General features: G+C 54.4%; 2 non-coding genes across 2 annotated transcripts; both read left to right on the top strand.

Moving 5' to 3' along the window:
- Window positions 1-8672: 8672 nt before the first annotated feature.
- Window positions 8673-8745, top strand: TRNAF-GAA. The gene has a single exon. It is a non-coding gene; the product is annotated as a tRNA-Phe (tRNA).
- Window positions 8746-11254: 2509 nt separating this feature from the next.
- On the top strand, window positions 11255-11348 carry TRNAI-UAU. The gene is made up of 2 exons: window positions 11255-11292; window positions 11313-11348. It is a non-coding gene; the product is annotated as a tRNA-Ile (tRNA).
- The last annotated feature ends 7303 nt before the right edge of the window (window positions 11349-18651 follow it).

The raw sequence follows: 18651 nt of genomic DNA, 5'->3' as shown, positions 1-18651 counted from the left end.
CCACCCGCGAGTGGGGTGGCAAGGGGAACACAGGCCCGCCCACTCCACTGTGTTCCAGCCCGGGGCCCTATTAGCGGCTCTCACGGCCGCTGGTCAGTGGGGTCCTGACCGCAACACACTGACATGGGGACCTCAGTGTCCGTAGCCTGACAGGGGTCGGCTATCCCCGGGCTACACTCCATATCCCCCTCGGGGCCTACCTGCACACTTGGATCAGGTTCGGGCCAGTCAAAGGTCCTCGGCTCCTCCGGGTCCGGGCTTGGGGGGAGGTCGGGTAGTGCCTCCGGAAAGTCCAGCCAGGCCTGCTCCGGCGGTTCCTCCGGGAAGCAGGGCCGGGGAAGCCCCGGCGGCTCCTCTTCGGGGGGGGCGCAGGGGCGGTCCGGCGGGTGGTCCCAGTACCTGTCACGGGGCGGCTCTGGCGGCTCCTCCTCGTAGTGGGCGCGGGGAAGCGGAAGCCAGTCTGGGCAGCTGCCTTGGTTCCTAGAAGGCTCCCAGGCAGGAGCTCCCGCCGGCACGTCTGCTCCCGGCGGCTGCTGGCTCCTGACTGAGCTCTGGCGACTTCCTTTTATACTTCCTGTCCCGCCCCTTGACTTCCGGGGGGCGGGGACAGGAAGTGGTGTCTCAGCCCACTTGGGCGTCTGGCAAGGAGCTCCCTCTGCTGGACCGGAGGGGAGCCACACCGACTAGCTACAGGAACCCAGGAGTCCTGGATCCCAGTCCCCCTGCTCTAGACCCTCACCACTCCCAGAGCCAGGGATAGAACCCAGGGGTCCTGGTGCCCAGCCCCCTCCCTGCTCTGACCACTAGACCCCACTCCCCTCCCAGGGTGGTGCAGGGGTCACTGGGTCTGTGTCCCAGCTCTGCTAAGGGCCTTGGCTGATTTTCCCAAAGTGCTTCCTTCTGCATTCAGCACATCTGCCCCCCACCCCCCGGCCCGGTCACTGCCCACCCCTGTGTGGGGGTCGTGATGGGAAATTGTCCCTGCTGGCCCAGGAGAGACGTGTGTGTCCCTGCTGCCCGCTGCTGGTGGGACTGAGCCCCGCTCTGTGTGTGTGTGTGTGTGTGTGTGTGTGGTGGCTTTGCAGGATTTTGTATCCTGCAGCAAGTCACACACACACACACACATTGACGCACAAAGGGACTCACACAATCCCAAGAACACTCACACACAACACACCCAGAGGGGCATGCTAGCCCAACCACCAAAGAGAGAAACAATCACACCCCGAGCCACACTCACAATCACTCACACACACCAGAATATTCGCAATTGTGCTCAGAGACACAACCGCACACAGTTCACTCCCACTGCTCCCAACACAAGGACTCCTGCCCCACACAGCGTGTGCCAAGGCCTGTGGAACGCACTGCCACTGGACAGCTACCAATGAGAATGGACCTTTCCAGGAGACCAATAGACATAGCTGTGACGACAGAGGGGGCTGGGCTCCCAGGGTCTGACCCGGGCTGAGACTGGTTCTGACCTAGAGGGGTCTATCCAGCCGGGGGCAGCGTGACCCACACACAAACCCACCAGAAGCGCCTTTCTTAGCGGGTCTCCCAGGCCATCCCCCACCCTGCCCTGGGTTGGGTAACAAAGAGAGAGCACAGGACTCTAGGCTGTGTCGCAACCCGGCCCCTCGCTCCCACAAGCTGGCGAGTTGAGTAACTGCCGAGGGATTGCACGAGAGAGTCAGAGCCAGGGAGAGAACCTAGGAGTCCTGGCTCCCCGACACACACTCTAACCACTGGACCCCACTCCCCTCCCAGAGCTGGAGATAGAACCCAGGAATTCTGACCAGCAACCCCACCCCCCGCTCTGACCACTAGACCCCACACTCCCCTTTTAGATTTTAGACCCGCTGCCTCTTCTATCCATCCACCCCACCTGTCCATCCCTTTGCTGCAGGTTTCTGGGGTGTCACCCCTGCTCTGCACTCCCCCAGTGCAGCCCAAGGCTTTTCCTCCCCCCAACCACACATCCTCTCCCCCTCGTGCTGGATCGTCTCGGGGCGCGCTGTGCGGCGTGGCTGGGGATTGTGCAATGGCCCAGCACCAGGCAACGCAGAACGGACACCACACGCCCTGCCCCACCTCATCTGAGCTGCTCTCCAGGTACATCGGAGCCCAGTGCCCCGCACCTTGGCACTGCTGCCCCACAGGGGGTGAGCTGCAGCCCCCACCACACTCCACAGAGGGGAGAAGGGTCAGGCCAGCCAGCCCTTGTAAGATGGGGAAATCACCACCGGGGTCGACGGTATGGGGGCTGTGACATACAGAGAAACGGTTGTTGCACTGAAAGAGGGCAGCAGAGCACACACACACACACACACAAACAATTGCAAACATACACAAACACATGCATGAATCCAGCCACACACACACACACACACACTTGCTAATATACACAAACACACGCACAAATCCAGCCAACATCAACACAACTGCTAACAGATGCAAATACCTGCACAAATCCAGCCAAATGAACACACACACCTGCACAGCCACAAACACAACACCCACAGCTGTAATAACACCCCCCCACACACACACGCACACACACACACACACAAAACCCTTACAGAAAACCACACATACACAAACACATGCAGAAATCCATCCATCCACCCCCACACACACACTCCATCCCCATTCTGTGCACACACCTTGGGTCACTGTGACACTGAATACTTCAATTGGATGGGGGGCCCAGCACCATGGCTATTCCCTGCCCCCCAGGGCTCACAGGGGGTGGATTGGGGGCGTACAGGAGGCATGATCCAGTGCCAGCCAAGGGGGGATCAGAGGTGGGGATGGGGCCGTGGTTTCTGCACCACCCGGTTCCTGGCACAGGCTCCTTCCAGGATTTGCATTTCTTGGTAGTTTTCACCCCATCACCGCTTCCTGCCCAGCCCCCTCCTACTGTGCAAGGTGGTTCGGGGGGGATGGGAAGAACCCAGGAGTCCTGGCTCCCAGCCCCACCTGTGCTAACGTATGAGATTCCACTCTATCCCCAGCGCTGGGACTGGAACCTAGGAGTCCTGACACCCATCATCCTTTCCTCTAACCACTAGACCCCACTCCTGCCCTTTTTGGGAGCCAGGACTCCTGGGTTCTGTCCCCAACTCTGGGATCAGAGTGGGGTCTAGTGGTTAGAGCAGGAGGAGCCAGGACTCTTGGGTTCTACTCTCAGTGCTGCTGTGTGACACTGGGCCTCTGATTCTCCTCCCACTTTTTGGGTATGGAGCCTGTAATCTCTCTGGGGCATGTCCTGTCTCTCGCTGTGTCTGGGCAGCGCCTGGCCCAACGGGGGCCTTGATTCTGCGCCGGTCTCTGTAGGTGCTGCTGTTGTACAGATAAGTAGTTGTGATACTAGAAGGCGCGGCAGTGCGTGAGTGCACCACCATTGCCGTGCAAGGGCTAAATGTGATTCTTATCCCTGTGACATCCCGTGCACCCTTCCCCCTCCCCGATTCTCCACCCTGGGCCCCTTGTGCCGCTGCCCTCATCAACGGCAGTGCAGGAAGCCACCCAGCCCTAGCCCTAAAACAAGAAGATGAGAGGAAAAAAAAGAAAAAGCTCACACCAACAGGAAACCAGCCCCAGCAGTTTGTGACTTCACTTCCCAAAATTAGATGCGCACACACACACGCAAAGCCCTGCTTAAACAGCCCCCTTTGCCAATGCACCACCTCATCTCATCCAGGGAGGTCTAGGTGGGGAGCTCAGTGTGGGAGCGGTGATGGACGGCACCATCAAAGTAGGTTCTGGAGATGGTCCTCCAGGTGTGGGCGTCTCGGCTCCAACTGGCACTGGGCTCACGCTGGGCTGTGTTCAGTTCTTCTCTCTGGTGTGCGTCCCGGCTCCACAAACGCCCCCGCCCCCTGCTCTTTCCTTCTGGTACAAAAAATATCCTCTTCCTTCGCCCCAGAGAGAGACACCCACGGTGCTGCTCAGCACATGCCTTCCCCCCCCCATTCCCAGGAGCGTGCGGGAAGGGGGTCAGGATTGGGGAGAGCCCGTGTCCCGAGGGGAGGGTATGGGGGGGGCTTGCCCCCTCCACGGAGTATGGGGGTCCCAATAGGCACCTATGGATGGTCCCCCCAAGCAGGGCCAGGACGGAAATGGGGGGCCTGTTCCCCCAACATGGAGAATCTGGGGTGCAACCTTACTTAACAGGTCAGTCTGTCCTTTCTCTGACTCTCCCATTCCAGCTTCAACTAGCGCTTGTGGTTCATTCGTTCTTTTTCATTCCTTTCCTTCTCTAGCTTGTATGTTCTTGCTTTCTTTTTTCCCCTCTACCTTTCATGCTCTTGCTTTCTTTCCTTCTTTTTCTTATGTTTTTTCTCTCCCTTTATTTCTTTCTCTGCCTTTCACGTTCTTTTCGCTTGCTCTCTCACAAGTTATTTTTTTCACTTGCTCTTTTTCCTTGCCCCTTCCGAGCCAAGCGGGTTCTCCTCGCACACAGATTTTGACAGGTTTTCCTCCTGATCAGCAAATGGATTAAGCACGTCTTCAGTGGGGGTTTGGCATAGCAGGGAGCAGGCTGGCCGGGTGTCTTTGTGGCTATCTGCTGTCCATGCATAGGCATGGTCCTGCCCTCCTCTGGCCCTGCCCTCAGTTGCTCTGTAGCTTTTAAGCCTTCCCTTGGAGCTGTCAGCACCAGCTGCCTCTGCTCCAGGTGCCCAGAGGAGGAGAGGTGCTGGGCTCCAGCCTGGGACTCTGCCTCCCTCCTGCCTAGCCCTAACTATGAAGCCTGGCCCTGGCCCTCCTTCCTTCAAGTGCAAGCTGGACAAGAGGTAACGTGGCTGCAAGCAAAATGGCCAAACTTGTGGGCATCAGGTGAAGCTGTGAGAATCCCAACCACCTGGTCAAACCACAGGACTGCAGGCATCAGCAACCAGGGTAACAAGTTCTAAAGCCCCAACCCATTGTGGCCGTCCCAGCCAAAGACCTGGCTCCAGTGGACAAGTCACCCAGCAGCAGCAGAAAGATTCACTCTTGCATAGCTGGAGACAGGGAAGTTAAACACTTTGAGCTACAGGGCTTTACCACAAGGTCCCACTGAGATTTGAACTCAGATTGTAGAGTCCTGAGTGCTGCCCATTACACCATGGGACCAGCTCATGCTGCTGTGTTTGTGCATCGGTGACCCTCACGGAGTTGGCTCAAGTAAGGGACTGTTGGCCCCTTACTAAAACTTAGTGGGGGTTTGGTTGGCTAGTTCCCAGCACCAATAGAAGGGCGAAGGGCCAATGGGAAATCAGGACCCTGAGACTGACAATCCCCAGGGGCAATGGGGAGAGGCCAAAGCTCCAAGTTAGCCGCACTGACAGGCCAGGCAGTGTAATGAGGGATTCACCAGGCCAGGGGGGCCCATCCTCCGTGGGAGCTGGAACTGCCTGGGCCAGAGTGGGGCAGAGCTAAGGAGAGAGCAGGAACCCGAGAAGAGCCGGGGAGCAGAGCTGTGCAGGTGTAGTGCCAGAAACTGCTCCCTGTAGGACTTTGCTACCTGCAGCAGCTACTGACACCTGAGGTTGTTCTTATTTGCTGACTTGTCCTAATTGGCTAAAACTTGACAGTGGTGGGGGATGGAAGCATAAAGGCTTCATCCTCCAAGTGACCCTGCCTGGTGTCCATCTGTATCTATTACCTCTTAACACAGGATTGTAAACAACAGAGTGAGGTCATTTAACCATCATTTATTTTGCAGCTTCATTTACTGTGCTAACAATGTAGCATCCTGACACCGATACTTCTGCCCATGTGATCTGTGGGTTGGATTCATTTTAGTGGGACATGGGACATGTGGAGGATAATTTAAATTCTTAATTTCCTTACGGTTTCCCTTTAATATACTTCTATGCTGGTGCAATTTCTGACCATTGCACATCTATTGTATTTATTACAATAGCACAAGTAAGTCACACAAGTGACAGAGTCTAGGGGCTTGGCTACACTTGCAAGTTAGAGCCCATTAAAGCAGCCCCAGGTGCCCTAACTCCTGAGGTGTCCACACTTGCAAGGCACATGGAGCACCTGGGCTCTGTAGGTGGAGCGCTCCTGGTAATCCACCTCCATGAGAAGTATAAAGCTCGCTGCGCCCTGCTGAAATACCCGGGCATCAGTGTGGATGATGTGTTGCATCACTGCACTGTGTTTGGCCTCAGGAAATGTCCCATAATCCCCTGAAGTCAAGTGCCCACTCTGGTCATTGTTTTGAAAACGGCTGCAGGCATGCGGAGATCCCCTTTCAACGCTCCGTTTCTGACAGCTGGCTGCTTATCTGCTCTGGGACAAAGCAACCATTAGTGTGGAATGCTGCTGCTGTTGTGAGGGTGTATGAGGGGAGGTGGGGGTCTGCTGCTGTCCGAACACACAAGACAGCATGCTGACACACTCTCAGCCCCCCAAACACACTGTCTCTCCCCCCACGTACACACAACACGCTCCCTGTCACACTCCATCCCCGTCCCCCATTTAAAAAGCACGTTGCAGCCACTTGCACACTGGGATAGCTACCCCAGTGCACTGCTCTCTGTGGCATTGCCAGAGCTGCTAATGTGGCCACTCCAGTGCGCTTGCAGCTGTCAGTGTGAACACACGGCAGCGGTTTCCCTGCTGTGGTTTAACTCCCAGCGCTCTACCTCTGCAAGTGTAGCCAAGCCCTAAATTTGCCAGACCAACCGAACTCAGTAACTGCCCTCCACCCCCACGTGCAGGGAGTAGGGGCACCGTGGAGCACACGCCGCACTTACTGGCTCAGCCTTGTGCATGCTGGGGTGGCCACCTCCCCATTGATGAGACCTGGTCCCACCATCTCCATGGAGCTCCAGGCTGCCCTGCTGCCATCCCTGTCTGTGTTGTCTTCTCTAGCAGTTGACTGGAAGGTGAGCACTGGCCGCGTGCCATGTAGCCGTGTTGTCTCGAAGGGCGAAAGCAGGAGGAATGGTGCCTTCATAGCCCACCCAATATTCCATAACCTAGTTAAGGAAAATATTTCTCAATGAATTCTCAGTAAAAGATCAGAAGCAGCCAGTGTCTGCATCAGTCTATGAGCATTGGTATTTTCTTGAAATTTTTCAGACCAACCTATCTAACACCTAACACACATTTGAAGTTCTTCTTTTCACACTGTTGCTCATTCTCAGGTTCTGCTTTGTCTCCAGACAGATCCATTCTCTTTCAGGATGGCCTTGCTCTTTCTGTCTGTGTCACTCACTGAGGTGTCGGAGTAAACACTCCCCTTCCCTCTATTCTCAGACAAACACTAGTATTAAGTGTTTGCTACTGATGGGTCTAGAAAGGATTTGTCAAGTGGAAGATGCTGTTTCTGGGGGATTGCTCCGAAGATCCAGTACTTTGGGTTCAAATGTCTCCCAGCTTCCTTGGGGAAAATAACACCAAGGCTTTGTTGCAATATACAAGAAGGAAGGAGTTTTTCCACCCCATATGGGACTTGAACCCACAATCTCTGGCTTAGGAAGCCAATGCCTTATCCATTAAGCCACTGGGGCCCTAAAGAGCTGTAAAAAGAAGGATGGAAATTCCCTCTCAGGATTGCACATTCCTCACATTCACTCAGAAGCCAAATACCCATTTAATGGCCTTACAGAAACGTCTGCATCCCCTGGCAGCTAGGCAACTGGGCAGGTCGCTGACAGAGCTGAGCACCACCTTTCTGCCAGCCATCTTTAGAGAAGAACCCCACCCTAGAGTCACCCCTCCCTCCTTCAGCACCTCCACGGCTGTGGCTCTGAGCAGCAGTAGGATGATTAGGGGGAGAATCCGGGGCTGGAAGGGGGGTAAGGTCGGCCTGTAAGGAGTAACCAGGTGGGGCAGACCCAGGGGGAGGCTGTGGGCTGCTGGTCGGTTGTTGGGATCTGAGCTCTAGTTCAAAGCTGCACAGTGACCTGACACCCAGGGCTATAGGGCCGACATAGTGACCCCTTACTGGCCTCGGTGAACCCCAAACCCTTGTTACTAAGGCCATTTAGGAGACTCTGTCCCTTAATAACTTCTGGGAGCTCCCCAGCAGGCTGCGGGCGTCAGCCGCCTCCTGCCTCACAGGTTAGACTCTTGGTGCTGTGCCAGCCGCCCCCTCGCTTACAGGCCCAGTGTAAGAAGAAGGAGGCCCGGTGCTGGCAGAAGAGGGTTTTGATTAATCGACCTCTGTGTGATGGGCACAGGACGCTTGCACTCAGTAGCATAGCTGGGGGGGAGCAGGGGAAGCAGCTAAGGGTGTCGGGTTCCTCCAGTGGGGGTGTGGAGCAGCCGTTCGTTTTCCTGTTCGCACTCCTCTGCGGTGTGAAAATCGGGGAGGGGAGGCAGAAGTCCCACTTCCCTCCCGAAATGACACCCAGTGGGGGAAGCCAGGACAACAGAGTGGGGGGGAGGCAAGTGGTGGCCAGACTCTCACCGCCAGGGTCTAGTCTAGCTCAGGGTCCAGCTCAACTTCCTCCCTGCGCCACTGGCCCCCAGTCCCCTTCCACCAGCAGGTCAACCCGGGCACTAGGGCAGGAACGGGGTGAGGCAGCAAGTCAAGCTGAGCAAGGCAGGGAAAAGCGAGTCTTGTCTTCATGGGCCGCTCACAATGACGTCCTTTTTGTGTGCAACTGCTGCAAAAATATCTCGGGCAGAGAAGCAACAGGCCAAAATATAACCACACAGCTGCCGAAGTAGCTCAGTTGGGAGAGCGTTAGACTGAAGTTCTAAAGGTCCCTGGTTCAATCCCAGGCTTTGGCAGGCCCTTTCATCCCTCTTTGCACAGTGGTGGCTTGTTTTCTGGGAGCACAGTGGTCCCTGCGCCCAAGGTGAGTCCCTGAGCTTGGGCTCTGCAGTAGGAAAAGATATTGTGGGCTTCTGCCCCTAATTGGCTGTTCTGACATTTAACAATGAGGGACAGGAGCTGTCTCTCCTAAGTGAGTTATTGGTGGACCCAATATGGCAGGAAGAGAGTGCTAGAGGGGCTGCTGGGCAGTGACAGGCAGATATAGAGGATGGAAACTCTTCTGTGCAGCTGAGGGAGGGCAGTACCAGGGAAGGGGCATGTGTGAAAGTGGCCATGTGGAAGGTATTTGGGGGCCCAGGAGGAGGCACTTGATGTTCAGTGTCTTGGAGCAGCTGGACTTGGCCATGGTGGGTGTTCAGGAAATGCACATTAACAACTCTAGGGTAGCTTGATGGGCAGAGGGTGATTGGAGGAAGGGCCCATCTCTCTGGTCCTCCAGGCCAGGGAAGAATGATGGGGTTAGAGTCTTGTTCTTCACATTCACAGTGCGAGTACAGAAGGTGCTGGAGCTCCAACCAGGGAGGGCATTACTGGTGGCTTTGTGCTCCATGGCACTGGTTACGGCTATATTAGTGTGTATGGTCCCCAGTTAAGGCATGAAAGGAAAGTCCTATGAAGGAACTGGCTCCCTTCTTCTAGACCGCACGGTGTTTGGTGTTGGGGGGGATTTCAATTGTTGCACCGGCCTGAGGACTGCTGGTCCTGTTTTCCCGACCGTCAGAGGAAACTCTTCTACGATGAGCACTACCTGGCGCAGGTCTGTAGTGAGGTCGGCTTAGAGGACGTGTTTCTGCACAGTGAACCAGTGGAGGGCGGGCGGTAGCCTCCTATTCCTCTGACCCGAGCTCACACGAGCCGCAGAGGGGATACACCTTTCTGCGGGGACAGGCCAGGAGTCGCACTGACGGGATTTCCGTGAAGGAGAGCACATCGACAGCCCAGTGCAGGGTGGAGCCAATGGACTGTTCGGATCACGCAGCTCTCACCGTGTGCTCAATGTGGGCAATTCCCTGACTCACGGCAGAGGATATTGGAAGCTGAACATCCAGAGCTTGCAAGATAAAGGAGCAGGGGGGCGAGGCCTGGAAGTGTTGGCAGAACGGGAAAGCATCAGAGGGTTCTATGGCAACCAGGGGGATTGGTGGGAGTCGGTGAGGGAGGAGTTGGCGGCTTTGTTCCGGCGGCTGGGGAAACACCACATTAAAGAACCGAACAGTGCAAAGTCCTGCAGTGTCACCTGTGGGATTTCCACAAGAGCATCCAGGCAGGGGAGCCAATCAGCGTGTGACTGTACGACCGGATCAAGCGACAGCTGCCTGAGTTCCAGGAGATGAGGCTGCAGTTGGCTGATATGAGCGGGAGCACCGAGTGAAGGGAGGAGCAGACTCCCCTGACATTTTTGCAGCCTGCAGGGAATGGAGACAAAGCAGGGGGATGCAGGGACTCAGGGCAGGACCCACGGATCCGGTAGTGCAGGACCACAGTCACTGGAGGAGAGAGAGTTCCGCGAGAGGAAGCTGATGGTGGGAAGCAATAAGTGCAGAGTGCAAACCAGCCAAGAGTCACAGGGGTCTAGAAAAAGAAATAGCAGCATGTCCCATGGTGTAATGGGCAGCACTCAGGACTTTGAATCCTGGAATCTGAGTTCAAATCTCAGTGGGACCTTGTGGTGATACGTTGCTTTGCTACAAAGCACCGAAGCTCAATGTTTTTGGCTACCTTCTCTCAGGTAGAGAGTGAGGTTTTTCCCTCACGCTGGGTTACTGATCCCCACTGGAGATAGGTTTTTGGTCCGGCTGGTTCAATGGGCTGGCGGCTACAGGTTGGAGTCCTAGAACTTAACAGTCTGGCTAGAGATTCCTGTGGATTGATCATATGGTTGTTTCTCGCTGCTTCACTTGATGCCCACAACTTTGGTCCCTGCAGCTGTCACCCTCTTCCTCTTGCCCACATGGCATTTAAAGGAAGGAGGGCCAGGGTCAGGCTTCATAGTCAGGGCTAGGCAGGAGGGAGGCAGAGTCCCAGGCTGGAGCCCAACGCACCTCTCCTCCTCTGGGCACCTGGGGTGTTGTTCCCCCCTGTTCAGGCACCCCTGGGGCCCTGCACTTCACACAGCTCTCCCTGATTTCAGCTGTTAGTGAGGGAGCCTCACTGCTAGCGCAGGCTGGGCAGTTTCTTGCATGAGAGACACTGTCCCAAAGCAGGACTAATGCTTAGAGCTGGTTCCCAGTGATTTCAGATCTGTTGGTCTGCAGCAAGACTCTCCATTGAGTCTTAACCAGCTCTGTTATTACACAGGGAAGAACAAAAGGGTCAAATGGGGCCTGGAACCCTTAAGAAGGATCCACCCCACCAAGTACAACACTTGTCGCTACCTGCTCTCAACCCCACTGAGAATGTTTTGGCGGGGTCACTCCTCGCCTGTATCAACCTAGGGGTCTCAGAGAATCTAAGTTAATAGGTGCTCCAGTGGTGCAATTGGTTAGCGCACAGTACTTATAGGACAGTGCTGAGAGGAACTATGCTGAGGTTGTGAGTTTAAGCCTCACCTGGAGCACTGGTTTTCATTAACCAAGTGGTGTCACCCCCCCCATTTGGCCTGTGGAATATAGAATTCCAGCCCTGGGGACCCTCAGGAAGGGGCTACTAAATAAATGCCCCCTTCACTTATTACCTCCTCTCCAGAGGACAGGCCAGAATCTACCATCCTTTCTCCCCCCCAGCCCCTGTGCCAGGATCCCTCAAGCAGAGCCTGGAGTCCTGCCCCTGGCGTCTGTACTATTGACAAAGACTAAGTGACAGGGACAAAACACTCAAATCCCGCCTGGTGCGGGGAGCCAGGTTTGCTCTTCAAATTCTGTCGTTGGTACATTTCCAGGCCTGGGAATGTCCCACAACAGCATTTAATGGGAACCTGCCTGCAGAACAGTTACACTGCACAGAGCTCCTGTGGAGGAGGAGTGGGAATTAGTAACATTTTGGGGATCGTTTGGGAAATGAGCCTTTGCTGACAAGGTTTGTCTCTGTTCATATTTCACCTTCAGGTGTTATGTTGAGGGATCTTTAGTGTATTTTTGTGAGGTTAATAACTATCTCCTCAACTTTATTTACTCAACTTAAAAATTGGTTTCACTTGATTTTTGCATCTCGCTGTGAAAATACAACTGACACGTGTGGCTTTCTACAGGGGGTCATGATGTTATAGTTGAGGAATTCAGTCTCTGTACTTCTAGAGGGGGGGTTGCTTTTTTACAGCTGCCTCACGGCCAGGCACACCGGGCTGTTAGCTGCACCCACGGTCCTTGCCAGGGGCCCCTGCTGAACCCTGGGCGGCTGCACTGCCGTGCTGGGGTGACTCTGCAGGTGGAGAAGCTGCTGTGGGGAAATGTAGAGCAGGTGCAGGAAGGAGACGAGGTCACTATTTACATTCTGAACGGCACAATTTTCCAAATTTGGGAATAGATTCATAGATTCATAGACTTAAGGTCAGAAGGGACCATTTTGATCATCTAGTCTGACCTCCTGCACAATGCAGGCCACAGACTCTCACCCACCCACTCCTGTAACAAACACCTAACCTATGTCTGAGTTATTGAAGTCCTCAAATCGTGGCTTAAAGACCTCAAGGGAATCCTGCAGCAAGTGACCCATGCCCCATGCTGCAGAGGAAGGCAAATGTCCGAGAACAATTCTAAGGGGAAGGTGAATGCAGAGCAATGACACTGGAGATGCCCAGACCTCCAATGGGGGCAGCGTGGAAATTAATAATGGGAAGATCATTTGCGAAATTAGTCATCACTGACAAGATTTGTCTTTGTTTCTATTTCATGCTATGGTGTTAGTTAGAAGAATCAGTACAGATTTTTACTATATTAATTAAACACTTAATTTTATTTAACCAAGCCAAAAACTTAGTGTCATTTTTTTTCTCTGTCCTAGCAAGAATGAATTGAATTTCGTGACTTTCTGGAAAGTGCAGCGAGATTAAATGTGGGGAATTTAGTCTCTGTGTTTGTGAGCTGATGTTTTTCTCTCACAGGTCAGTGCCTACATTGAAATACCAAGAGGGACCTAAGGGCTGGTGTACGCTGGGCACTGAACTGGCAGAGCGACATCTCTCAGGGTGTGAAAACCCCCCACCCCCAAACCCATAGAGTTAAGGTGACCTAAGCCCTGGTTAGATAGTGCTAAAGCAAAGGAAGAATTGTTGTGTCCATGTAGCTATTACAGGGTTGGGAAAACCCTTCCGGTCACTGTCTACTCCAAAGTGCTATAGCAGTACCACAGCAGCGTTTTAAGTGTAGACAGAGTGAAACTAGATTTAGCTCCAGTTTGCACTGTGGATGGTCAGGCACTAAGGCCTGGTCTACACTAAGAATGGGGGTCGAACTAGGGTACGCAAATTCAGCTACGTGAATAGCGTAGCTGAATTCGAACTACCCTAGTTCGAACTACGTACCCGTCCAGACGCCGCGGAACCGAACTCCGCGGCTCCAAGGTCGACTCTGCTAACTCCAGCTGCCGAGGTGGAGTACCGGAGTTCGAACTAGCGCTTCCGGAGTTCGAACTATCGCGTCTAGATCAGACGCGATAGTTCGAACTCCGGAAAGTCGAACTTACCGCGTCGACCCGCGCGGTAAGTGTAGACTAGCCCTCAGAGTAGAGTAATAATAACAACAACAACAACAACAGTGCAGTGCTTGTACAGTTTGCAGGATTTGAACCTGTGCAGGGTGATCCCAATGGATTCCTAGTCCATCACCTTCACCACTCGGCCACAGGTACTTGATGTACACTTATTTTACTACACAATGATTCTGTTCTCACTGAATTGTCACTTCAAATTGGTTGCTCAGACCAGCTTCCCCAGCACACTCATGGCTGCATCAGTGTAAGTGTGTCCTTGGCTGAACAGCGAGAATTCCTGCCCATTTCCCTTCCTGCTGGAGCAGGATGAGAGTGCGTTTGTCTAAATGACATAGCACCCAAACTCCATCCAAGAGCCTGCACCCCAGAACCCCTCACCCACCCAAACTCCCTCCCAGAGACCAGCCTCTCACCCCTTCTGCACCCAAACTCCCCCCAGAGCCTGCACCCCTCCTGCACCCCAATCCCCAGCCCCAGCCCAGGGCCTGCACCCTAGACCTCCTCCCCCCACCCAAACTCCCTCCCAGAGCCTTAGGCAGGTGAGGGGCAGAGTTTTGGGGGATGTGTTCTGGGCAGTATGAGTGACATTATTGGCCCACTGGGAGGACTGGAGGACTGGCACTGGCCCTAAAGTAAATTGTGGTTGAGACCCTGCTTTAAGGGATTGGAGCAATGCTGGAGAGACTGACGGGCAGGGAGCTGAGGAGCTGTTTGTGCTCCAAGGAGAGTTGTTGTTGTGGTCTGGTGACATGGAGCGGGGGTGGGGAGTTTGTAAGCTGTGGTGTTTGTATAAAGTTTACTAACCCCCAAGTTAAAAAATGTTCCTGTTCTGGGCAGGGGCGGTTCTAGGAATTGTGCCACCCCAAGCAGGGCGGCACGCCGTGGGGGGCGCTCTGGCGGTCGCCAGTCCCGCGGCTCTGGTGGACCTCCCGCAGGCACGCCTGCGGATTCTCCACCGAAGCCGAGACCAGCGGACCCTCCGCAGGCACGCCTCCGGGAGGTCCACTGGAGCTGCCTGCCGCCCTCCTGCGGCATGCCGGCCCAAGCACGCGCTTGGCGCACTGGGGTCTGGAGCCAGCCCTGGCTCTGGGCTATACATGACACTCTCTGCTGTGAGGGTAGCACAGTGGGTGAATGTTTCCTTGCAGGATAATAGGTTTGTAGTTCCAATCCAAGTGATTCCCTTTAAATACTTTTTCGAATGAAAATCGATTTCCAGACCCATCTCCAGTATGTTCAGAAGTTCGCTGAATGGGGGTGGGGCTTGAAATGAATTTAAACACTCAGCATTTTCCTGTGCAAATGAATAAAGACCTAGCAGAGCTGTCCAGCAGCTGAAATCAGTTCCAGTCCTCGGCGTCTCTAAGAGTGACACTCGGTAGCTGAGGCATGTGGGACACCTCTGTGGTGATGACAGGTGAAAAAATGCTGGATTCAATGAAAGCTGAGCCCATAGGAGGGGAAGGTGAACGGCGGCACCACACAGGGTCATAACACTCAGACACGGGGCTTCACTGTCACTGCCCCTGTGTTTTCCATCATTTCTATCCTAAGGAACACACCCTCCCCCTCCCCCACACACTGTCACACACAATCTTCTCCCCTTGAGCCCCGTCCCACCCCTACCCCTCTCCCCCACACACGCCATGGGACACAGCCTCTCGGTGACTCACCCAGATGGGGGCTTGTCTCTGCATCTCCCCAACAGGGGAGCAGAGAGCTGAAAGGGCCACAGGAGACCAATGGAGCTAGGCAGGGATAGAAAAGACTTCCCCTCCCTTCTCTTCTCTTCTCTTCCCTTCCCTTCCCTTCCCAATGTCGGGGACTCGAACCCCAACAGCGAAGTTCGTTGTCTGACCGCAGAGTTACAGACAACACCAGCAAGGTCCAAAACAAAAGCTCTTTATTGACAAGTGCACGTGTCAGTAAAGAACAGCTCGTATCCGAAAAGAACCAGCCCCCCTTTACAGCTTAGTATTAGCTTATATAGACAGTTTTATTACGTCATAAATTATTCACTTCACACAACCCATATCCCACCCCCCTTTGGTTAGTAACAAACCCTAATAACAAAGCACATCTGTCTTTCTTTATAATGTAAGCAAGTTGTGATGCCCCAGCAACTTTCTTATCAGCATAGTTGCCAAGCACCAGACACTGGAAGACAGGAGTTAACGCAGCTGGTAACTTGAGGAATGCACCTCCCTTTCGTATCTCACTTTTTCCCAGGGCTTTATGAAACATGCTGACTTCAGTCAGATTGACATAACTGGTTTTTGTGCTACATCTTTATTCAGGCCTAACAATCCCCCCTTTGTCCCTAGAGGACCAACGGGACTCTTGGGACAACAAATGATCGCTTGGCAGGGCACAACCGGGTTACGGTTTCTTCAGTTGCAGACGAAGCTTCAAATCGCCTTCAGGGGTAACAGTTCATTGGTCTGGGGCACTGACTATAAATCAGTTAGGTATACCAAGGGGTCTAATGTCCCAGATGTCTCGGTAAATAATTCAGTCCCACACGCCTCCTCCCCATGGACCCGGCAGGATCTGGTATGTGGGAGCCCACACCCACCCTAACCGGTCCAAATGCTTGGAAGGAGCACTGTGAATGTCCACACTTCCATCCAGAAAGTGTCCAAGTATGTCTTCATGACCACAGATCAGATGGTACTCCTGTGTGTCTGTAAGGGCAGTGGGCCAAGTCCAGTGCTCAGGATCAATTTAAACATACTAGATCCCACTGCAATGCCTTTCCAGCCTCAGTGATATTTAGTACCATCTCTGTCAGTAACTTCTGGGTCACAGAACTAAGGGTGGAAATGACATGTAACTCACCAACTCCAGCCTGTACTTAAGATAGCTGAGCATCAAAAATAAGTCTAGTGGCCTGTGGCAAAATACCTGCCCCTCTGCTTGTTAGCTCAGTCCGTCCTAGCTTCAGAGGCACAGGCTAGGCACAAGGGCAAAAAACCCTTCCCAATTTCCCAAGGCCAGGCTGATTCCTTCTCAGCCAGCCTCCTAGTTCTAGTTTCTTTCCCCCCCCCCTGGGGAGAATGCCCTCCGTCCTGTAGCGAGTCTCAGAGTTCAGCTGTCCCTCCTTGCTGGCAGCTGCCCTGCTTCTCTCGTCCTCCTTCCCCCCTGGCTTCCTTGTCAGGGAGGGTTTAAAAAGGTCTCTAGCAACTGGGGCCAGCTGAACCTGATTAGTTTCTTCCCAACCCCTGCCCCAGCTGAACCTTATTTTGCTGGCTAAGCCTTCCTGGCTAATTGTTACCCCTCTCCAGGTAGCTAATTGGCCTGAATTTGCCACATATCCCCCCCCCCTGCTCAACACTACGGGGTTGGGCCACTTGGGTCGGAAAACAATGTACCCTTGACAGGCCATCCGCATTGCCATGTTGAGACCCGGACCGGTGCCGAACCGTGAAGTGGAAGGGCTGAAGCGACAGGAACCATCTCGTCACTCGCGCGTTCTTGTCCTTGTTCTGGTGCATCCATTGCAACGGGGCATGGTCCGTGACTAGGGCAAATCTCCGTCCCAGTAAATAATAGCGGAGGCTTTCTACGGCCCACTTTACCGCCAGACATTCCTTCTCCACGATGGCGTACTTCCGTTCTCTAGGCAGGAGCTTTCTACTGAGGTAGAGGACGGGGTGTTCGTCATCTCCGACCATTTGGGAAAGCACTGCCCCCAGGCCTACTTCCGAGGCGTCCGTCTGTAGGACGAACTCCTGCCCCCAGTCTGGGGCTACCAGGACAGGGTCCGTGCAGAGGGCCGTTCGTAGATCCACAAAAGCGGCTTCGGCCGCAGCAGACCATTTCACTATGTCCGGGCCCCGAGCCCTGGTCAGGTCTGTTAAGGGGCATGCCCTGGTGGCAAAGTGGGGAATGAACCGCCTATAGTACCCCACGAGTCCCAGGAACGCTCGGACCTGCTTCTTCCGCAGTGGCCGGGGCCACTTCAATATGGCGTCTAGTTTGTTGAGCTGGGGCCTCACCACGCCCCGCCCCACTACATACCCCAGGTATTTGGCTTCAGCTAACCCGATCGAACACTTGGAGGGGTTCGCGGTCAGCCCGGCCCTTCTCAGGGTATCTAATACTGCCTCTACCTTTCCGAGATGCGTCTCCCAGTCGGGGCTATATATGATGACATCATCAAGATAGGCAGCAGCGTACTCCCTATGGGTCCGTAACAGCTTATTCATTAGCCGCTGGAAGGTAGCGGGGGCCCCATGTAATCCAAAGGGAAGAACGGTGTATTGATATAGTCCTTCCGGGGTTGCAAAGGCCGTCTTCTCCTTGTCGGTCTTCGCCAGGGGGATCTGCCAATAGCCCTTGGTAAGGTCCAGGGTAGACATGAACCGGGCCTTTCCTAATCTGTCGATCAGTTCGTCGATCCTGGGTAAGGGGTAGGCGTCAAACCGGGATACCTCGTTCAGCTTGCGGAAGTCGTTGCAGAACCTCATACTGCCGTCTGGCTTTGGCACCAGAACCACGGGACTGGACCACTGGCTATGAGACTCTTCAATAACCCCTAGGGCCAGCATCTTCCTGACCTCTTTCCGAATTTCCTCTCTTTTGGCCTCCGGGATCCGGTATGGCTTGACGTGCACCTTCACCCCGGGCTCTGTGAAGATGTGATGGTGCACTTCCGTAGTTCGACCGGGCTTCTCCGAGAACACGTCTTGGTTGCGTTCGACCAGGCTGACCGCCTCGGATCGTTGTTCTGGGGTCAGCTCCCGGGATATTCCCACCTGGTTGGGCCGATCGTCTTTAGGAGGTGGTGCCCCCAACCCCGTTACCAGGGTTTCTCTATCCTGCCAGGGTTTCAGCAGATTTATGTGATAGATCTGCTCCAGCTTCCGGCGACCTGGCTGCCGGACCTTGTAATTAACTTCCCCTACCGCCTCAATCACCTCATAGGGTCCCTGCCATCTGGCCAGGAGCTTGCTCTCTGCCGTGGGTAGGAGCACCATCACCCGGTCCCCCACCTGGAACTTCCGGGCCTTTGCTTGACGGTTGTAGTAGGTCCGTTGTGCCCCTTGGGCCTTCTCCATGTGTTCGCGTACTAGGGGGGTGACCCTGGCGATCCGGTCTCTCATCTGTAGCACATGTTCCACAATGTTTCTCCCCGGGTTTGGCTGCTCTTCCCAGTCTTCTTTAGCCAGGTCCAGTATGCCCCTGGGGTGCCGACCATATAACAGCTCGAA

Source organism: Mauremys mutica, unplaced genomic scaffold, assembly GCF_020497125.1.
Source record: "Mauremys mutica isolate MM-2020 ecotype Southern unplaced genomic scaffold, ASM2049712v1 Super-Scaffold_100267, whole genome shotgun sequence".
Classification (NCBI taxonomy): domain Eukaryota; kingdom Metazoa; phylum Chordata; order Testudines; family Geoemydidae; genus Mauremys; species Mauremys mutica.
This window is presented reverse-complemented; position numbering and strand designations above follow the sequence as displayed.